The 18,813-nt window shown below is 41.0% G+C and overlaps 1 long non-coding RNA gene and 1 pseudogene across 1 annotated transcript; both read right to left on the reverse strand.

Annotated features, from left to right (window-relative positions):
• Positions 1–229: 229 nt before the first annotated feature.
• On the reverse strand, positions 230–15,072 carry LOC113587899 (annotated as a pseudogene).
• Positions 5,631–7,224, reverse strand: LOC113587901. The gene is made up of 3 exons (XR_003411799.2): positions 7,164–7,224; positions 6,235–6,377; positions 5,631–5,933 (listed from the first exon to the last, which is right to left on the reverse strand). It is a non-coding gene; the product is annotated as an uncharacterized LOC113587901 (long non-coding RNA).
• Positions 15,073–18,813: the final 3,741 nt, after the last annotated feature.

Below are 18,813 nucleotides of genomic sequence, written 5' to 3' on the forward strand. Positions count from 1 at the left end.
AAATAAACCAAACTTGAAACTTGAAAGTACAGTAATAATGCATTACTATACATCAGCACCAGAGGGCAGCACAACACTGTCAATGAAAGCTGAATTTTTCAGGATAAAATCTGAACAAAGTTTCAGTAGCCAAATCCAGTTCATCCCAGATACAGTAGATGAGAAACTACAGGGTCTGTGTCTGGTTTCTAGGTTGTAGGGGGTAATGAGTCTTTGGAGAGGTGATGTGTAGATGAAGCAGAATCAGATGGAGTTTATTCCAGGAAAATACAAACATACTGTTCTCATTCTACATGTGATATTTATCTAACACTAAATCCACAATTGAAAATTCAAGACATGTAGATCTTTATACACATAATGAAAATTTAACACAGTGTCTACATTTTACAGAAATCAGCTATTGTAATTTAAAGCCAGCAAAACAAAAGTTAGTAGTTTTCTTTTAGGAGTACTGAGTTAATTTTCTTCCCTCCATTATTTACCACAACATACCACAAAATATACCACAAACACATTAGTTGGCATCACACAACCTCACAGTTGAACCTAAACCAACCCAGAACCCACCATAGAGGGGCTGAGTGAATGTAGTATGGACTGTGTGCATGAGGGTCAATGTGTCAGAGACTCTGTAGAAGGACAGAGTTCCTGCACTGTGATCCACATACACTCCTATTCTGGAGGATGGTGGTCCTGGGATCTCAGTCTCAATGTTATTGTGGCAGAAAGAGAGAGTGGGAGAACACCGCAGACTCCAGGACTGAGAGTTGCGTCCAAACAGACACTCATTACCCCGTCCTTTCCTGCTGATATCTTTATATGAGACTGATATGATCACCCCTCCCACACTGCTCCACTCAACCTCCCAGTTACAGTGTCCACACACACTCTCCGTACACAACACCTGAGGCCACCAGTCAAATCTCTCTGGATGATCAGAGTATGGCTGGACTCCCTCACTCTCTGACACCACTCTGTTACTCTCAGACAGACAGAGGATAGGATATGCTGTGTTTGGATCCAGAGTCAGCTGACAGAAATCTGAAAAAAGAGCATTTGAGCTTTTAATTTACAAGTTCTACTAATGTCAATTAAAATATACTCATTTGTGTTTGTCTCTCTCCTCATACATTTCAATAATGAATATTTAGTGGTCGTCATGGTAACAATGACACGTTCATATTAAAACCAGTACAAGTGTAAGTTAATGTGTAAGTGTGCTTTTGTGTCTCTCTCTCTGTGTGTGTGTGTGTTTGTGTGTGTGTGTAAGTGTGTGTGTGTGTGTTAGTTACATTTCAGGAAATCTTCTCTGGTCTTTGGCTCTGAAGGTAAACTCTGAACTGCTGCAGCTGTGGAGGAACAGAATCAAAATGATCCAACAGAATGAATGAATGAGACCCAAATGATCCATCCAGAAAGACAGAAAATGATCAGAATAAATGTGGGATTATATGTGGATTATGTGTTTATGAAGAAAACATTCTCTAGTCTTTCTGTTAATTATGGACTTTGGGGAAGATCAGTAAATATCATCAGGAAGATTCTCTCTCTCTCTCTGAGCCCACTGAGTATTTTGACCAGTCACACACCCTCACATTCAACACACACTCAATCTCCACTACCACATTCACCATCGATGTACTTCACACTCTGGTTCAGCCATCACACACACACACACACACACACACACACACACACAGAGTGTGTTTGTAAACTAAATGTGTTACCACTCTGTTATGGAACAATAAATAAAACGTTGACATCTTTATAGGTTAACTGCTTTGGTTGTTTATTTAAGTTTTGTTTGTCATTCTGTTTGTTTGTTTGTTTGTTTGTTTGTGACATTTGATCATGTCCAGCAATTCTAAGAGTTTTTATTTGTGTTTGATTATCCCAGTTTTGAACCTTTGTTTTGGATTTCTGTTTATGACTCTCACCTGGTATTTCTGTTTACAATTTACTGTTTACTTTTTACTGTTTGGTGATTGATGAAGCATGTTTTTGACTAATATACTTGACTCTTAATGGTTCTTGTTCCTGACATCATCATGAACAAAAATATAATAACTTCTGGAAACTAATATTACTAATATACTTGACTAGTGACTGAACATGAGGAGAAATCATTACACAAATCTTCAAACACTAACATACCATTATCAAGTACACTATCTCATCATTCAATATCAGTTAAATAACATAAGTTAAACTGAAAAAATCTTTTTACCCAGATGTAATGGGTGAGACCCGTCTAAGTTACAGAGGTTCCCCCCTTTAAAACAGTCTTTCTGCTTTAAGATTACTGCTACATAAGGCTGAAAATTATGTAGGTGCATTTAACTTGACTTTGACCTCATTTGGAGATGAGAGTTTGAGCTGTATGGTTGGGTTGTGAGTCCCTTCAATTCAATCTTCAGATTGTAATCCTTTGAACAGCTTGAACTGTCTGAGGCAGTGAAACTTCTCTGCAGTGAGTGCTATGGAGATGTCTAGTGCTTTAAGTGTAATGTTTTAAGTGTAAGTGAATGTTAAATCCATTCTATGGTCATCAGGGTGGTTTGTTTTAACATAAGTGAATATTTAAATCTGTTTTGTGGTTAATGGTGTTGTTTGTATTTTTTAATTCTGTGGCATAAGCTGGTTTACAAGCAATTTTGCTCTTTTCGTGTTTGCATATGCATTAATAGGTCATTGACATGGATTTCTCCTCACAATTTGTGCTGTCAGGGCTTTTACTTTGATGTGTAGTTTATATTTGTGGGGTGTTGGCCATATCCATGGGGCTTTTATTTTGATGTGTGGTTTATATTTGTGGGGTGTCTGAGTGTAACGACGTTGGGGTGACGGGTGAACACATTCGCGAAGGGCTGACGCGCGGGATGTTATGTAACAGATCTAATAAGAGATGTCATAACGGAATTGACAATAAATAAATAATTATTTAATAGTAAACAAAACAATCAGAACAGAACCAAGAACAGATAGCAATAACGGGTAAGGCAGCATAGACACAAACACAGAGTGAAAGTACAATAGACACACGAACAGCAGGGAACTAAACAAGGAAATCAATAAGACAGCAAGGGTAACTAAACAGGGAGCGTGGGGAGAAAGTACATAAAATGGGGGCCGAGATAAAAACGGGACAGTACTTAACATGTGCGAGCGAAGAGCTAGGACAAACGGGATCTTACCAGAGACACAAACATGAGCGAGGAAAACCGAGAGCTGACTAAACACACGTGAGCGAGGAGAACTGAGAGCTAACTAAACACACATTACCAAAACACAAAGGTAGTGACTGAAACAATGACCAACAACCAAGAGACGTAGGAACGGGGTTTACATAGGACTACAATTAGGGACAAACTCAGAACAGCTGGAGACAAAGGGGAGGAGACAGGGAACCATGGAAACTGATGAAAAACCCAGAAGTGATTTGGTTGCTGTGACAATGAGGGACGCTCAGGTCTGCGGACGTGACACAGAGTCTATTTTTACTGAAAGCCAACAGCGTGCAGACATTTCAGAGGTTGGCCATCATTTACAAGACTTTTTTAGCCAGTCAAGATATGGTGCAGTGTCCAAATTTTCTTTCTTTAGTTTTGCCCTGGAGTCTCCTGTTCTAATACCCACATTTGGAGTGAGAGCTTTACACTGTGTCTGAATATCACGTTACTGTACTACCCACATATGGCGTGAGGGGTTTACACTGTGAGAGACTATCACTCTACAGTAATACCCACATATTAAGTGAGGGGTTTACACTATTACTGTTTGTCACTATACTGTAATACCCCCATATGGAGTGAGGGGTTTACACTATTACTGAATGTCACTATACTGTAATATCCACATATGGAGTGAGGGGTTTACACTATTACTGAATGTCACTATACTGTAATACCCCCATATGGAGTGAGGGGTTTACACTATTACTGAATGTCACTATACTGTAATATGCACATATTAAGTGAGGGGTTTACACTATTACTGAATGTCACTATACTGTAATATCCACATATGGAGTGAGGGGTTTACACTATTACTGAATGTCACTATACTGTAATATCCACATATGGAGTGAGGGGTTTACACTATTACTGAATGTCACTATACTGTAATATGCACATATTAAGTGAGGGGTTTACACTATTACTGAATGTCACTATACTGTAATATGCACATATTAAGTGAGGGGTTTACACTATTACTGAATGTCACTATACTGTAATATCCACATATGGAGTGAGGGGTTATTTACATTGTTATTTACAGTCTGGTGCAAATAGCACCTGCCTCAATTTAGTCCAACAGCAGCTGTTTGAACAACACACAGACAAACTCAATACTGTGTTACAGCAGGTAAAGGGCATGTTAGGACATTGAGTCAATCAGTGACAGAGGGACAGAAACCAGTGAATAAACTACAGGAGATGCTGTATAGGAAAGGGTGTGCTGATACTCCATTAGAGCTCAGATCTACACTGAATAACTAAGTAGATGTAGAGATCACTCACCTGGCAGTTTGTGTAGTAGTGACTAAGTGAAGAGTTATTAATGTGTAGTAGTGACTAGATGAAGTTATTAATGTGTTGTAATAACTAGATGAAGAGTTATTAATGTGTAGTAGTGACTAGATGAAGAGTTATTAATGTGTAGTAGTGACTAGATGAAGTTATTAATGTGTTGTAATAACTAGATGAAGAGTTATTAATGTGTAGTAGTGACTAGATGAAGAGTTATTAATGTGTAGTAGTGACTAGGTGAAGGGTTATTAATGTGTAGTAGTGACTAAGTGAAGAGTTATTAATGTGTAGTAGTGACTAGGTGAAGGGTTATTAATGTGTAGTAGTGACTAGATGAGTTATTAATGTGTTATAGTGACTAGGTGAAGGGTTAATGTGTTAATATTGAGTAGGTGAAGAGTTAATGTGTTGTAGTGATTAGGTGAAGTTATTAATGTGTTGTAGTGACTAGGTGAAGGGTTATTAATGCGTTGTTAATATGTTCTGTAAATGATTGGATGCTTTTCTGAATTTTCAAATTAAGTTTGATAATTTTTTTCTCTTCTTTAGTAACTTCATGTATGAATCAATGGTTCTACTAACATCTCCTCAGCAGAGAAGTTTGCACGTTTTCCTTTTATACTGTCAGCACGGTCACTGTCCTTTGCTGCCATGATTCAGTCTGGATGATGTTCTGAACAAAGCTCTCAGACAGAACCAGCTGGACTTCACAAACCTACAAAAAGTTGAGACAAACACATTTCTAAGCCCAAACAATCTTATATTATATTATCACACAAAGCACTAGTCGTTTTTCATTGGACATAGCGGTCAGGAACCTCAGAATAAATGTACATTATTTAAATGCTATATGTGTTTAATTTAAACTCACTAACTGCCATTTCTACTACTGAACATAAGTTAATATGCAGGTACTGTAGTATAGCATTATAATGGAGAGGCTATAAAACCTATGCACAACCTAAAGCAGGTATTCTGTATAGATCTCTATAGTTTTAATGCTGTATTTCCCTCTTATCCTGTTCTAAAGAATCTTGTTAATTTGATCACTAGATAAATTTCCCAGTTTTCAGAATGAAATGCTCTGTATGACAAAGGTTTAACTCAGTTTCGTTCAGGTTTATTTCTGTAGTGCCTTTTATAAGACACAATAACACAAAGCAGTTTTACAGAAATCCAGTTGCTCTAATGAACAAGTGGGCAGAGAGAGGAGAATGTTTATAGGACATTTCAGAGCAAAAGCAGACTGCCTCTCTCAGGATGTTAAATCTGGATCATCACTGGATCTCCCAGCCGGACACTGATATGAATCCTTCATATAAACACACGAAGTGGTTCACTGATCACAGAGGGGAGGTTTTCCAGTGGTCACCCGTCTCCAGTCTGAACCCCACTGAAAACCTGTGCAGTGAGATGAGGAATCATCTACAACCACAATTCTGTTCCTCTGAGCAACAGTAACTTTAAATTAACAATAAGATTATTTAAATTAAATAATCTTGGCCATGGAGAATCATTGATAAACCCTAAAGTGAATGGTCTCCATCTGTTGTGAGTGTGCCGTTACTGTGGGTGGGTGAATGTTAAAATATGTTAGATTAACAGTTTCACTTATTAATTAATATTAAAATAACAGACAATGTTATGATATGCTAATGAGCAAGTGGTAATGGAAAATAAATAATGGTATAGAGATCTGTACCTAGTCTACCCATTTTACGTGGTAATTGCGCCACGGCACATCACGGGTAAAGACAGTCCTGTGTTAATTAATGTAACCACTACACCGCCATTACCGCAATGCCAGTGTGCACACGGGGCGAAAAAGGAGCTGTGTGTTGTATCCTGAAACAGAACAAAATAAACTATTATTGTTGTATCATACAGTCGTGGCCAATAATTAGCGGCAAGATAATAATTAGGGCAGTGGTAGCTCAGTGGTTAAGGTACTTGGCTTGTAATTAGAAGGCCGCCAACGCCAAGTTGCCACTGTTGGCCTCCTGAGCAAGACCCTTAACCCTCAACTGCTCAAGTTGTACTCAGTCATAATTGTAAGTCGCTTTGGATAAAAGCGTCAGCTAAATGCCGTAAGTGTAAATTAAAACAGAAAACGGCCTGGAGCTTTAGAAAACGTACACATAGAAACAGACCCCTAGTCTGTGTTATCGTGTGCAATTATTCTGCCGATTTTAAAACATTTCATAATAGTTAGGAAGCAAACAAACGCCTTCAGAGTGTTTTAAATAAACGATGGTAGTTGTAGAGACACGTACTCTACCAAATCGGATTTCTACTCAATGACTGCGGTAGGAATCTCAAAACCGATTCAGGTTATTGTGGAGTAGTCCAACACATTATTAAAGCGGAGCAGGTAGAGTAAACTACATACCAGCATATTTAAGCTTTCTGAGGTATAAAAAAGAAAAGTATCATGTTTATGAGAAAATGAAGGCGCCTCTGCCATTCTGGTAAACATGTATCACATATTATATTACGTTATATATTAGTGATACGTTACAACTTATAGTTGTGACAGACAGACAGAACAAGAAGTTAAAACAGCTTATATAAAACTACATATAAAGAATAAAAACACTGATCATAATTTGGCTTTGTTGAATGTAAACTTACCTGTCAAGACTGAGAGCAGGGCGTGTTTTCTTCAAGTTTCTTCAAGTCTCTAGAGCCCGCTGGTGTGGGCATGTCAAAAGAAGACTTGAGTGAGCCTGCCAAAAGGGTCACTCCTATTGGTCCAAAATGCTGTCAGTTAATAAGACACAAACCAATAAGGTTCCCGGTGTTGTGTCGAATTCCTACTCCACGGCAGAATTTTACATTTACGTTTCCTACGAAAAAGGGCATTAAAAGATGTAAATATGTACCATCTGACTGGGAACATGAGTAGTGGCATGGTACAGTGGAGGCTGGACCAGCTCGGAAAGCTAGTTAGTAGCATCCTAGCTAATATAGTCAAGGGGGAATCGCGGCATGCGCTGATACTCCCCGAGTGAACTGGTACAGTTGTAGGACAGTCTCCTAAAACAGGAAAATATAAAGTACTGCATTAAATATGTCCTTGTAAACAGTTACTTTGGGTAGCTGCTCATCAGCTGCTTACTAGTGCAACACCGGGCAGAGGACTTGTGTTTTAGTGCAGAGTAGGAACAACAAATAAAATAAACCAGGACAGGTAAAATGGGATTACCAACCTATAGCCTGGGGACACAACAACAAGAAGAGACATTCTACAAAGATATCAACGGGCCGAGGACAGGGTGGTCATTCAATATGAACGACTTGTGTATTACAGTGTAAGTGATTATTGTATAAAAGGTGGATATTTCATTTCACTGAGCTGGAACAAAATTCTTCGATAGCTTTTCCTGAGGCAACACTAAAGATGATGCTAAAAGTGCTGCTGTATCAAATGTATCTAAAGAATATATACTATATATACTGGATAAAGTACTGTTGTATTAAATATATACAGAGGAAACCCTTATTACTACTATATATACAGGATAAAGTATTGTTGTATTAAATGTATAGAGAGGAAACATACATATATATATATATATATATATATATATATATATATATATATATATATATATATATATATATATATATATATATATATATATATATACACATATATATTTATATTTATTTCATTGTTCGGTCTTCCTCCTGGGAGAGTGGATAGATCTTGCACCCAGGAGGAACAGCCCCCTCCCTCAGAGTAATGGCACAGTCCAATTCACCATGGGGAGGGAGCTGTGTGGCCTTAACAGGGCTGAATACCTCTGCAAGGTCTCAGTATTCCCTAGGTATGGAGAAACCCTTGTTGTCTGGAGAGGCACAGCCTGGTTGAGGAAACATTACCTGTCTCAAGAGGGTGCCCACTCAAGGATGTAATTCTCAGTCCATGACAGGTGAGGGTTGTGCAAACGTAACCGCGGGAAACCTAATGTGTGGGGGTGAGAGAGAGAGAACAAAACAAATAAAATGACACGTGCTCCATGTGTTCCCCATTTACTTCAAGGAGGACACTAGGAATGACGTGTGATAAACCCCAAAACCACAGGTCCTCAAGGACTTGCACACGTGTGGGAGAGGGCAGGGAAATAGCTTTATCCCCAGCTTCTTTCTGATGCTCCAATCCATCAAATTCCATGTCAGCCCGGAGTCCAGCAACGCTGTGGCAAAAGCAGAGCGGCCCTTGTGCAACACTTATATGCGGATTTCGAACATGGAGAGAGTTGGGGAATAACTCACTGAATCACTCCCTCTCCTCTGCTCCCTTGGTTTACGTCGTACCCCGGCTACGCCCAGATGCATGGGTTCCTCGGAAGCTTCGCCTGGTTCTGCTGGTGAAGTAACCTCTCTGTGCAGCGACCCTTGGTGGAAGTGGCGATGTTGCTCCTGCAAGAGGCGGCTGCCTCCTGTTTCTATCAGACTCCTCCTGTGTCTATCAGATCTGGTTAATTCCAGCAGGTTCCAGCTGCCAGCGTCCAGAACTCCATGGCATAACCTGCAGTTGACCACAGACCCTACCTAAGACACAGCCGGGCTTACCCGCGGATTCTACCCTGGTGGGGATAGTTAAGTTCCACCTTAAGTTCCATTATGAAACCAACATAGTTGTTCAGCAGGGGGTGACTAGCGCAGCTCCCCAGGCATGAGCTTTCCCAGTGAGTTGGGAGATCACGAAGGATACCTTTGTGTGGTCGGGCAAAAGGTGCTGGTAGCCAAAGTCCACACTGCACTGTGAACCCCTTGCAGCTATGCAGCTAGCAGGTTCTCCTCTGTAAACCTTGGTGGTAGCGATCAGACCTTACCCCCTCTGGAAGAGGAGTAGTAGTAGGCGGAGTTACTTCGCTCTCAGGACTCGCGGCGAGATTCCTCACGCATTGTCTGAGGCCGTGCACCATGGAATGGCTCTTCCCTAGTTCCCCCCTCTGCTGTTCGAGTGCCGCCATCTGAACAGCAAGCAGGTGCTCAGGGCTGCAGGCTTCACTTGAAGATGGCTGCACATTCGGTCATGGTGGCGGCACAGAGAGAGTGAGAGGGAGGCTGAAATAAAGTCCTCTTTATTTTCCATAAAGAAGGTTAGCTGCAATGCAGACAAAAGGAAACAAAAACAGACGTTTGGCTTGGATCAGTGTTGAGCTCGGGCGAAGCACGTAGTTCCAAGGTCCAATAATGTGAAGCACTGATTTCAGGAACCTGTGGGCTTAAATAGTGAAAGAGGAAAATAAGGAACAGGTGGTTCAAGTTAATATGTGGGTGATGGGGACCATGGCAGGTGTGTGGTACAGTTCTGAGCAGGAGTGGGTGTGTCCCTCCTGATGGATGACCAGCCCACTGTGACAATATGAGCCTAATTCCTTCACTGGCACATTATTATAAACACATACCGTCACTGTCGACTGTAATACAAGTCTAATTGGTGCATTATATACCTCTGTACAGGTATAGTTTTTATTCAATGAATTTGGATTACCTGGAAATGCTGTTTTGTGTAAACTAGCATTTTCAGTTTGTTTTCAGCAAGTTTCCCATCTACAACAAAACATAAACAATGGAAAAGTGATGACTCCTGTATTTTATTTACATCATGCAGCAGTTAGCTGACAGTTTTAACCAAAGCAACTTTATGACTGAGTGCAATTCAAGCAAATGTAGGGTAAGGGTTTTGCTCAGGGTCCAATAGTGAAAACTTCACACTGGTGGGGCTTGAACTAGCAACCTTCTGATTACTAGCCAACTACAGTAACTATTGAGCTGCAACTACCCCACAAGAACTGGAATAAGTAGTCACATACACAATCCATGCCTGTGAGAAACATGATTTTCACCCTACAGTAACAGTGATTTTGTATTAACTTCAATTGTATTCTTACAGACTCGTTATTACAAAACACAAATGTCACAGAGACATGCGTTAATATGCTTAATGTATTTTAGTAAAAGATGTGATTCAGTTTTTTTTAGCAGTGTAGAATGACCTATTACTATTGTTGCCCTCTTTTGTTCATTTTATGCAATGTGCACTCCTGTACACCACAGTATTACAGCAGCAATGTGCACTCCTGAACACCAGACAGTATTACAGCAGCAATGTGCATTCCTGAACACCAGACAGTGTGTGAGGAAGAACAGGAGGAGAACTGCTAGAGCCCTACAAAATGACCTCCAACAGGCTACTGATGTGCATGATTCAGACCAGACTGTCAGACACAGACTACATGAGGGTGGCATGAGGGCCCCACGTCCTCCAGTGAGACCTGTGCTCACGGTCCAGCACCGTGCAGCTTGCCTGGCATTCTCCCAAAGAACACCAAGACCAGCAGGTCCAGCACCACTGCCCTATTCTCTTCACAGATGAGAGCAGGTTCACACTGAGCACATGTAACAGACATTAAAGTATCTGGAGATGCTGTGGTGAACTTTATGCTGCCTGAAATATCATTCAGCATGATCAGTTTAGTAGTGGTCAGTGATGGTCTGGGGAGGCACATCCTTGGATGGTCACAAAAACTTCACTTTATAGCCAGCAGCACCCTGACTGCAGTTAGGCAGCAGTATGAAAACATCAGATCCATTGTCAGAGCGTGCAGTGGTGCAGAGGGCCCTCAGTTCCTCCTGGTGTAGGACAATGCGTAGCCTTATGTGGCCAGAGTGTGAAGGCAGTTCCTGGATGACCAAGGCAGTGATTCTGGTGACTGGCCCTCACATTCCCCAGACCTGAATTCAACTGAGAACCTCTTGGACTTTAAGTATCAGTGCATTTGACTCTGTCAAGTAGCACCACGGACTGTCCGGGAGGTCACTGATGCCCTGATCCAGGTCTGGGAGGAGATCCCCCACGACACCATCCACCTTCTCCTGCCTTCTATATAATATACTATTAAATGCACATTAATGTCCTAGACTGTATGTAACATCCCCATTTAGAAAAGCAGAAATGAAGGTGCAGATACACAGAGCAACATCATGTTAGTAGAACATTATTGTGGCAGGTCAGTCCCTAGAAAGACTAGAGAACTACACTGTATGAAAAATACTACGATAATATTTGGACAGTGAATGAATCAAGCTAGGCTTTTCATACCTAGCTGTGTTCTTATACAAGTTTCCCTTAAAGTGGAAGCTACAGGTGGTTGGGCTTCTGGTCCAGCTCCCAGGAGATGTTGTGGGAAGTGCAGTTTATATTTTTTACTTTCAGTTTCAGCATTTTGTTCTGAACAAACACAATTTATATCAGTAAAGTTTTTCAATTTGAATCTTTAATTCATCGAGATCTGATGTGTGATGTAAATGTTGCCTTATATTTTCCTGAGAAGTGTGGTCCCTATGGTCCACCACACAGCAAATACACGGGGTCTGCATCTGACGCATTACTCTAAATCACCAAAAGAGGGCAGAACTAAGCTGTTTCAATGAAATCTGAAACCTGAGTTTGAGTGGACAAATCCAGTTCATCCCAGATTCAGTAGTTGAGAAACTACAAGGTCTGCCATGGTTTCTAGAGTCTTTGGAGAAGTGATATGAAAGGATGAAGCTGAATACATTTTTTCATAAAAGTTTAAGTTTGATTGAAATCAAATTAAAAGTAGTTTTCTTTAATGATTCCAATAACTACTCACAAATACTTTTTAGTCACTGTATGGTAATCGGTGATCTATATAAAACTTGTGACACTTGTTGCCACAACTTTAATGTCCTAATCAATTTTAGCAGTTTTACTGATAAAAATGTGACAATGTGCATGATTTCTTTATCCTTAATATACCACAAACACATAATTTGGGATCACACAACCTCACAGTTGATCCATAAACACAGATGCCAGCATAGAGGGGCTGAGTGAATGTGGTGTGGACTGTGTGTAGGAGGGTCATTGTGTCAGAGACTCTGTAGAAGGACAGAGTTCCTGCACTGTGATCCACATACACTCCAATTCTGGAGGACGGTGGTCCTGGTATCTCAGTCTTAATGTTGTTGTGCCAGAAAGAGAGAGTGGAAGAACACCGCAGACTCCAGGACTGAGAGTTGTGTCCAAACCCACAGTCATAACCCAGTCCTTTCCTGCTGATATCTTTATATGAGACTGATATGTACATACCTCCCTTACTGCTCCACTCAACCTCCCAGTAACAGTGTGCACACACACTCTCCTTAAACAACACCTGAACCCAACCATCAAATCTCTCTGGATGAGCAGAGTATGGCTGGAGCCCCCACTCCATATCACCACTCTATTATTCTCAGAAAGACTAAGGCAACGATGTGCTTTGTTGGGATCCAGAGTCAGATGACAGAAATCTGAAACAATAAAGAGTTATAGGTTTTTATTTACAAATTAAAATTTACTTGTACTTTAAAGATTACATGGTGTCAGTCACAAAGGTAATACAGGCATGTTCCTATTAAAACTCCTATGAGTGTGTGTGTGTGTGTGTGTGTGTGTGTGTGTGTGTGTGTGTGTGTATGTATGTGTCTTACATTTGAGGAAAGCTCCTCTGATCTTTGGCTTCTCTGGTCTTCGGCTCCCTTTTGGGGGGAGGATCACTTCTTTTTTTACTATGTGAATATAAAGGTAGAATGTGAACTTAAGCTAATATAAAAATACTTACGAAAGACATTCTAGAATTGTTCTTGGGAGTTAGATTTGTTAGCCCTTTAAACTATAGTGTTGTTTAAGCAGGATTGGTTGCCATATCAGAAAAACCCAAAACTGACAAGTGTTGATCACAAGTAAATAGAGATTACCATCATTATGTTTCACAGCAGGACAACTCTTCTCACTATGTGGAGGTATTTTGTTGAATTCTTCCTTCCAGAATTCCTCTAGTCACTCTTTCAGATCAGAGAGAGATTTCTTCACTCCATCAAATGAGAGATGTTGATGGACAGGGATGCTGGGAGAGTCCTCAGATCCAGAAGAGACACAGAGAGACTGGAAACTCTACAAAGAGAAGAAAACATAAGGAGAAGGATAAAGGTGCACAAGAGGAATGAATGCTCTCACGCCAAATCAAACCAAAGTCACATTTGTTATTAGACAGTTATATTTATTGTGGTCTTAATGAGTTTTTGTTAGGAGTCATTATAGAAACTAGTTGAGAAGCAGGTTCCTCTGTAGCTGAGACAGACATTGTTACCTGGAGGAAATGGATGTGATCCTCTGTGTGGGAGAGTTGCTCCAGCTCAGTGTCTCTCCTCTTAAGATCAGCAATCTCCTGCTCCAGTTGATCCAGGAGCCCTTCAGCTCGACTCAGTTCAGTCTTCTCCTGATCTCTGATCAGCTCTCTCACCTCACAGCGCTTTTTCTCAATGGAGCGGATCAGCTCAGTAAAGATCCTCTCACTGTCCATAACTGCTGCCTGTGCAGAGCGCTGTTAGGAGACACACAGACAAGATGAAGGTCTATTTAAAGCTGAACTATCATTCATCCCCTCACTGTGACCCTGGATAGTGCACATTGTGGTTGTGTAGGATATCAAAGTGTCCCAACACTGTTCTCCTCATTGGCTGACTGTAGGAGAGGCCTTGTTGAGGTCTGAATGAGCTGTTCCAGCAGCTGTCTGCACAGTGCTCACCTTAAGACTGTCCACAGCCTGTGTCAGGTCCTGGACCTTCTTCTCTTTCTCCTGGATTCTCTGCTGATGTTTCCTCTGCTCCTTCTTTAAACCACTCAAGTACAAGTACGTTCCATTCATCTCCTTGTGAATTATTGCAATTCAGTCATCACAGCCATGTGTGCACTTCTAGAAATGCTGTAAAATCCTGTTGGATTGGTGTTGATTGGGCAATGTTCACTGACTGGTCTGACTCGTTTATTACAAAACTAAATATGGAAAATGTATTTAGCACTTCGTTAATCACAACACTTGCAGGTTTAATAATCCAACATAAATCCCATGAATTCAGATACCGAACTGAAAGTTTAAAACCTACTATGGATTAAAGTAACTGATTACAGATCAGACATAGAGTTAGCATGAACTGAATGCAAAAGATTTGGTCTCACCTGTTTCTGGGTTCTTTCTGTTGCAGCTGAGACTGTATCATGGCCTCTATGTTCCTCCATTGTACACATAAAGCAGATATAGCTTTGGTCAGTACGACAGTAGATCTTGATCATTTCATCATGTTGAGAGCAGATCTTCTCTTGTAGGTCTGAGGAGGCTTTGACCAACTTATGCTTTTTCAAGCCAAGAACTTCATAGTGAGGTTTGAGATGAGTTTCACAGAAGGAGGCCTGACACATCAGACAGGACTTGATGGCTTTGAGTTTTCTCCCAGTGCAGAAATCACACTCTACATCTGCAGGTCCAGTGTAACAGTGAGCAGTAGAAGCAGCTTGGAGTTCTGTCTTCTTCAGTTTTTCCACCACTTCAGCCAGCATGTTGTTTCTACGTAGAACAGGTCTTGGAGTGAAAGTCTCTCTGCACTGAGGGCAGCTGTAGATTCCCCTCTGATCGTTCTGATCCCAGCAGTCATCAATACACACCATACAGAAACTATGTCCACAAGGAGTATCAACTGGATCCGTTAGTAGATCCAGACAGACTGGACATTATCTACTGAAATAATGCCTTTTTTCATTTTACTGCAGTCCTACAAAGAGAGAGCAACACTCTGAGATCAGTTTAGTTTAATCTGAAGGGGATTCCTGGTTCTGTGTTTGTTAGATCTCATAGGCAGAGGAGGTGGAGCAAAGCAAATACCAAGAATAACACCAGCTGTTAATGGAGAAGAATGTAGCTGAGTGACAGAGTGTAGTGAGAGAGTGTTGGGTCTCTGTGTGTCTGAGAGACGATGGTTAGATCGCATCACATACAGGGTGTCTGAGAGACAGGGGTCAAAAATCAACTATAAATATTGCAAATTTTTGAGATGCATGAATGCATATAGTGTTTTATGATAATGTGTTTTTTAAAGAATTTGCTTTTTGGAATATTCTATATATTCATATATACAGGATTTGACCTGAACCCCCCAGTGAGATCATCACCAAGACTGGCTATGAATACTGTTAACCATCAGCCACCTCCTCTACATGGATGACATCAAGCTGTATGCCAGAAGTGAATAAGACATCAACTCACTAATCCATCTCACCAGGATATACAGCAATCACATAGGAATATCATTCAGACTGGATAAGTGTAGTCGGATGATTACAAGGAGAGGGAAGGTAAATAGAACAGATGTAATCACACTACCAGAACTACCACAGGCAAATGGGAATCATGAAGAGGCCACAAGGAAAGCAGATACAGGCAAACACCTACAAAGAGTGAGACAAAGCCTGAAAAGTCAGCTGAATGGGAGAAACAAGATCCGAGCTATCAGCGCTCTACCCGCTGGCATAATAAACTGGCCTAAGGAGGAGATAGTAGCCACTGACATCAAGACAAGGAAACTCCTCACAATGTATGAAGGGTTTCATCCCACATCCAACACTCTGAGACTGTACACTAAGCAGAAGGAGGCGGGTCGGGGACTAGTGAGCATTAGAGCCAACATACAGGATGAAACATCAATGATCCAGGTGTACACCGGAATGATGGCCCCAAGTGACAAAGTGCTTAGTGAGCATCTCAGACAGCAGAAACCCAATGAGGAACAGGGACCATCATTGGAGGATAAACCACTGTATGGTTTGTATTGGCTTGCAAATAGTGGAAGTACCTGATTTGGAGAAATCCTAGAAATGGCTGGAAAAGACTGAATTGAAAGACAGCAAAGAGGTACTAATCATGGCAGCACAGGATCAAGCACTGAAGATCAACAGAGGCTGGGATCTACCACACCAGGCAGCAGCCCAGTTGCTCACATAGTATACAGAAACATCTGTGCTGAGTTCCAAGTTCCAAGGTTTAAGTGGGATATACCCCTGAAGGTGGTGGAGAATAAGCATGCTAAGATCCTGTTGGATATCCAGATACAGACAGAAAAGATGGTAATATCTAAACAACTGGACATCATAGTGGTGGACAAACAGCAGAAAAGGGCTGTAATGATAGATGTGGCAATCTCGAGTGATAACAACATCAGGAACAAGGAACAGTAAAGCTGAAGGAAGAGCTAGAAAAGATGTGGAGGGTGTAGGCAACTGGTTCCCGTGGTAATCAGAGCACTACAGGCTGTGACCCTCAACCTGGGAGAATGGCTCCAACAGATCCCAGGAGCAACATCCAAGATCTCTGTCCAGAAGCGTGCAGTTCGGGAGGAGTACATCCATGAGGGTGTCGGGTAGAAATTCCTCCATCCCACCACTTTACCCAAGCAGTCAAGACCCAGGACATCAGAGGGTTCCAACGGTTCCTGGGCTTTGCTGACATTTACCAATGCTTTAGCCCAGTAACTTCGCTCCTCAATGGCGCGTCACACTTCCTCTCCTGATCACACTCTGAATGAGACGTTAACTCCTCACCACTCTAACATACTAACACACACTAATGTCCAGATTCTCCTGTGGGCTTGTTGTTTGCTTTTAAATGATATTTGCTTATACATGATAAATGATATGATAACTAACTATATATCCATGTTATATAAATTTGATCTCCGTAAGCGTACCTCATTTTGATTTTTTTTTTTTTTGGAGGCCAGAGTGCCGCCGATACGCATTTTGTGTACCACTGGCATGAAGAATGTTTTTGTTAAATGCTCATTATTTAAGTTTAACTTTAAACATACCAGGTTTGAAGTTTGTGTGGGATTCATTAATGAATTAATTAATTTTAGAAAATCATAATATAAATTTAGCATTTATAAATACTTCATTTATAAATACTAGAAATATTTCCTTAAAATTATATACACCAAATATTTAAAACAGACTAATAAATATTACATAATGTATAGCATTGCCAAATAAAATGCATCAAAATATGTTTAACCTAATACTTCACGGTATTTAATGGACTTCAGCCTCTTATTTGCCTGCCCTCTAACGGCGTGCGTTAGTTTGCTGCGTCCTCTAGTGTTCAGCAAGAAAAGGCCTACAGCAATTACGGCGTTTACACCGTGGTCAGTGTTGAGACTTTAGAGAGTTGTCACTAAACCTAGGATTGTGTAAAGAATAATTTAGTGTGTGTATGCGTTTTAAGAGTATGCTGTGTTTATGATTATGATCACTGCTGGCAGGCGTTTGGGGTGTCGGGAGTGTGTGTTGGGGATTCTACCCCTCTTACATGCGGAGGACATGGTCTCTATGGAAACGCCTGATCGCCTGACTCATCACATACGTCTCCCAGTACTAGTACTGACGATCCTCCATCACAACTGATCCCAGTACAGCAGATTCCAGCACAACTGTTCCTGGCACAGCTGAACCCAGTACAGCTCACAGCGAGTGCTCTGTGGCTAACGTTACAAAGCAGGCAGTAATCCTGCTATTTCGGGTTTAGCTGAGCAGGTTAGTTTACCCAGAGTTCCTAATTTAGCAAACCAACAGCAGCAGACTCCTCGCACTGGGCATGTCCCCAAACTGGAGACACAGGCCTTGTATGACAGATGTCCCTTCACACCGTCTCATCACCTGGTCACGCTGTGTTTATACCTTTAACCATACCATGTATGTGCAGTAACCGGAGTAAAAGGGCAGTGGTAGCTCAGTGGTTAAGGTACTTGACTAGTAATCGGCTAGTTGAAGTCCTACCACTACTGAGCTGCCCTGAGCAAGGTCCCTTAACCCTCAATTACCCAAGTTGTGTTCAGTCATAATTGTAAGTTGCTTTGGATAAAAGCGTCAACTAAATACCGTAAATGTAAGAGCTCTTGCTGGTCAGGTTCAGGCTGATGGGAGTGTGCCTGTGGAGTACCCGCAGAGGGCGCTGGAATAGAGTGCGTAACTGAACTGGTGAGAAACCAGTTTCTCTTTAATGTTGCGTAATTCAGTTTCCATTTAAACTACACCAAGATTACACTAAAATAAAAAGGCAAACTGGTATTTTTGATCAACCAAAAATGAATATTGTAATAATTGCACATTACTACTAATTTGTATGTTGTAGCAAAACGTTCTGGTTGGACAGTTGGCAACATATTTTTTATTAATCTCATGGGTAGTGAATGGAGCAAAAGGTTAGCAGTCACGAAACGAAATGATTTGATGAGCAACAAACAAACGTGTTGTATGAGACGTATAATATACATGAATTGTGAACTTTGTTTAATTATTGTTTTTATTTTTATTCCTCACCGTTTATTGAATTTACGGACCCCGGTGCCCCAACGTGCTTATTTCTCTACGAAAGGA

The sequence above is a fragment of the Electrophorus electricus genome, chromosome 4 (genome assembly GCF_013358815.1).
Source record: "Electrophorus electricus isolate fEleEle1 chromosome 4, fEleEle1.pri, whole genome shotgun sequence".
Taxonomy (NCBI): domain Eukaryota; kingdom Metazoa; phylum Chordata; class Actinopteri; order Gymnotiformes; family Gymnotidae; genus Electrophorus; species Electrophorus electricus.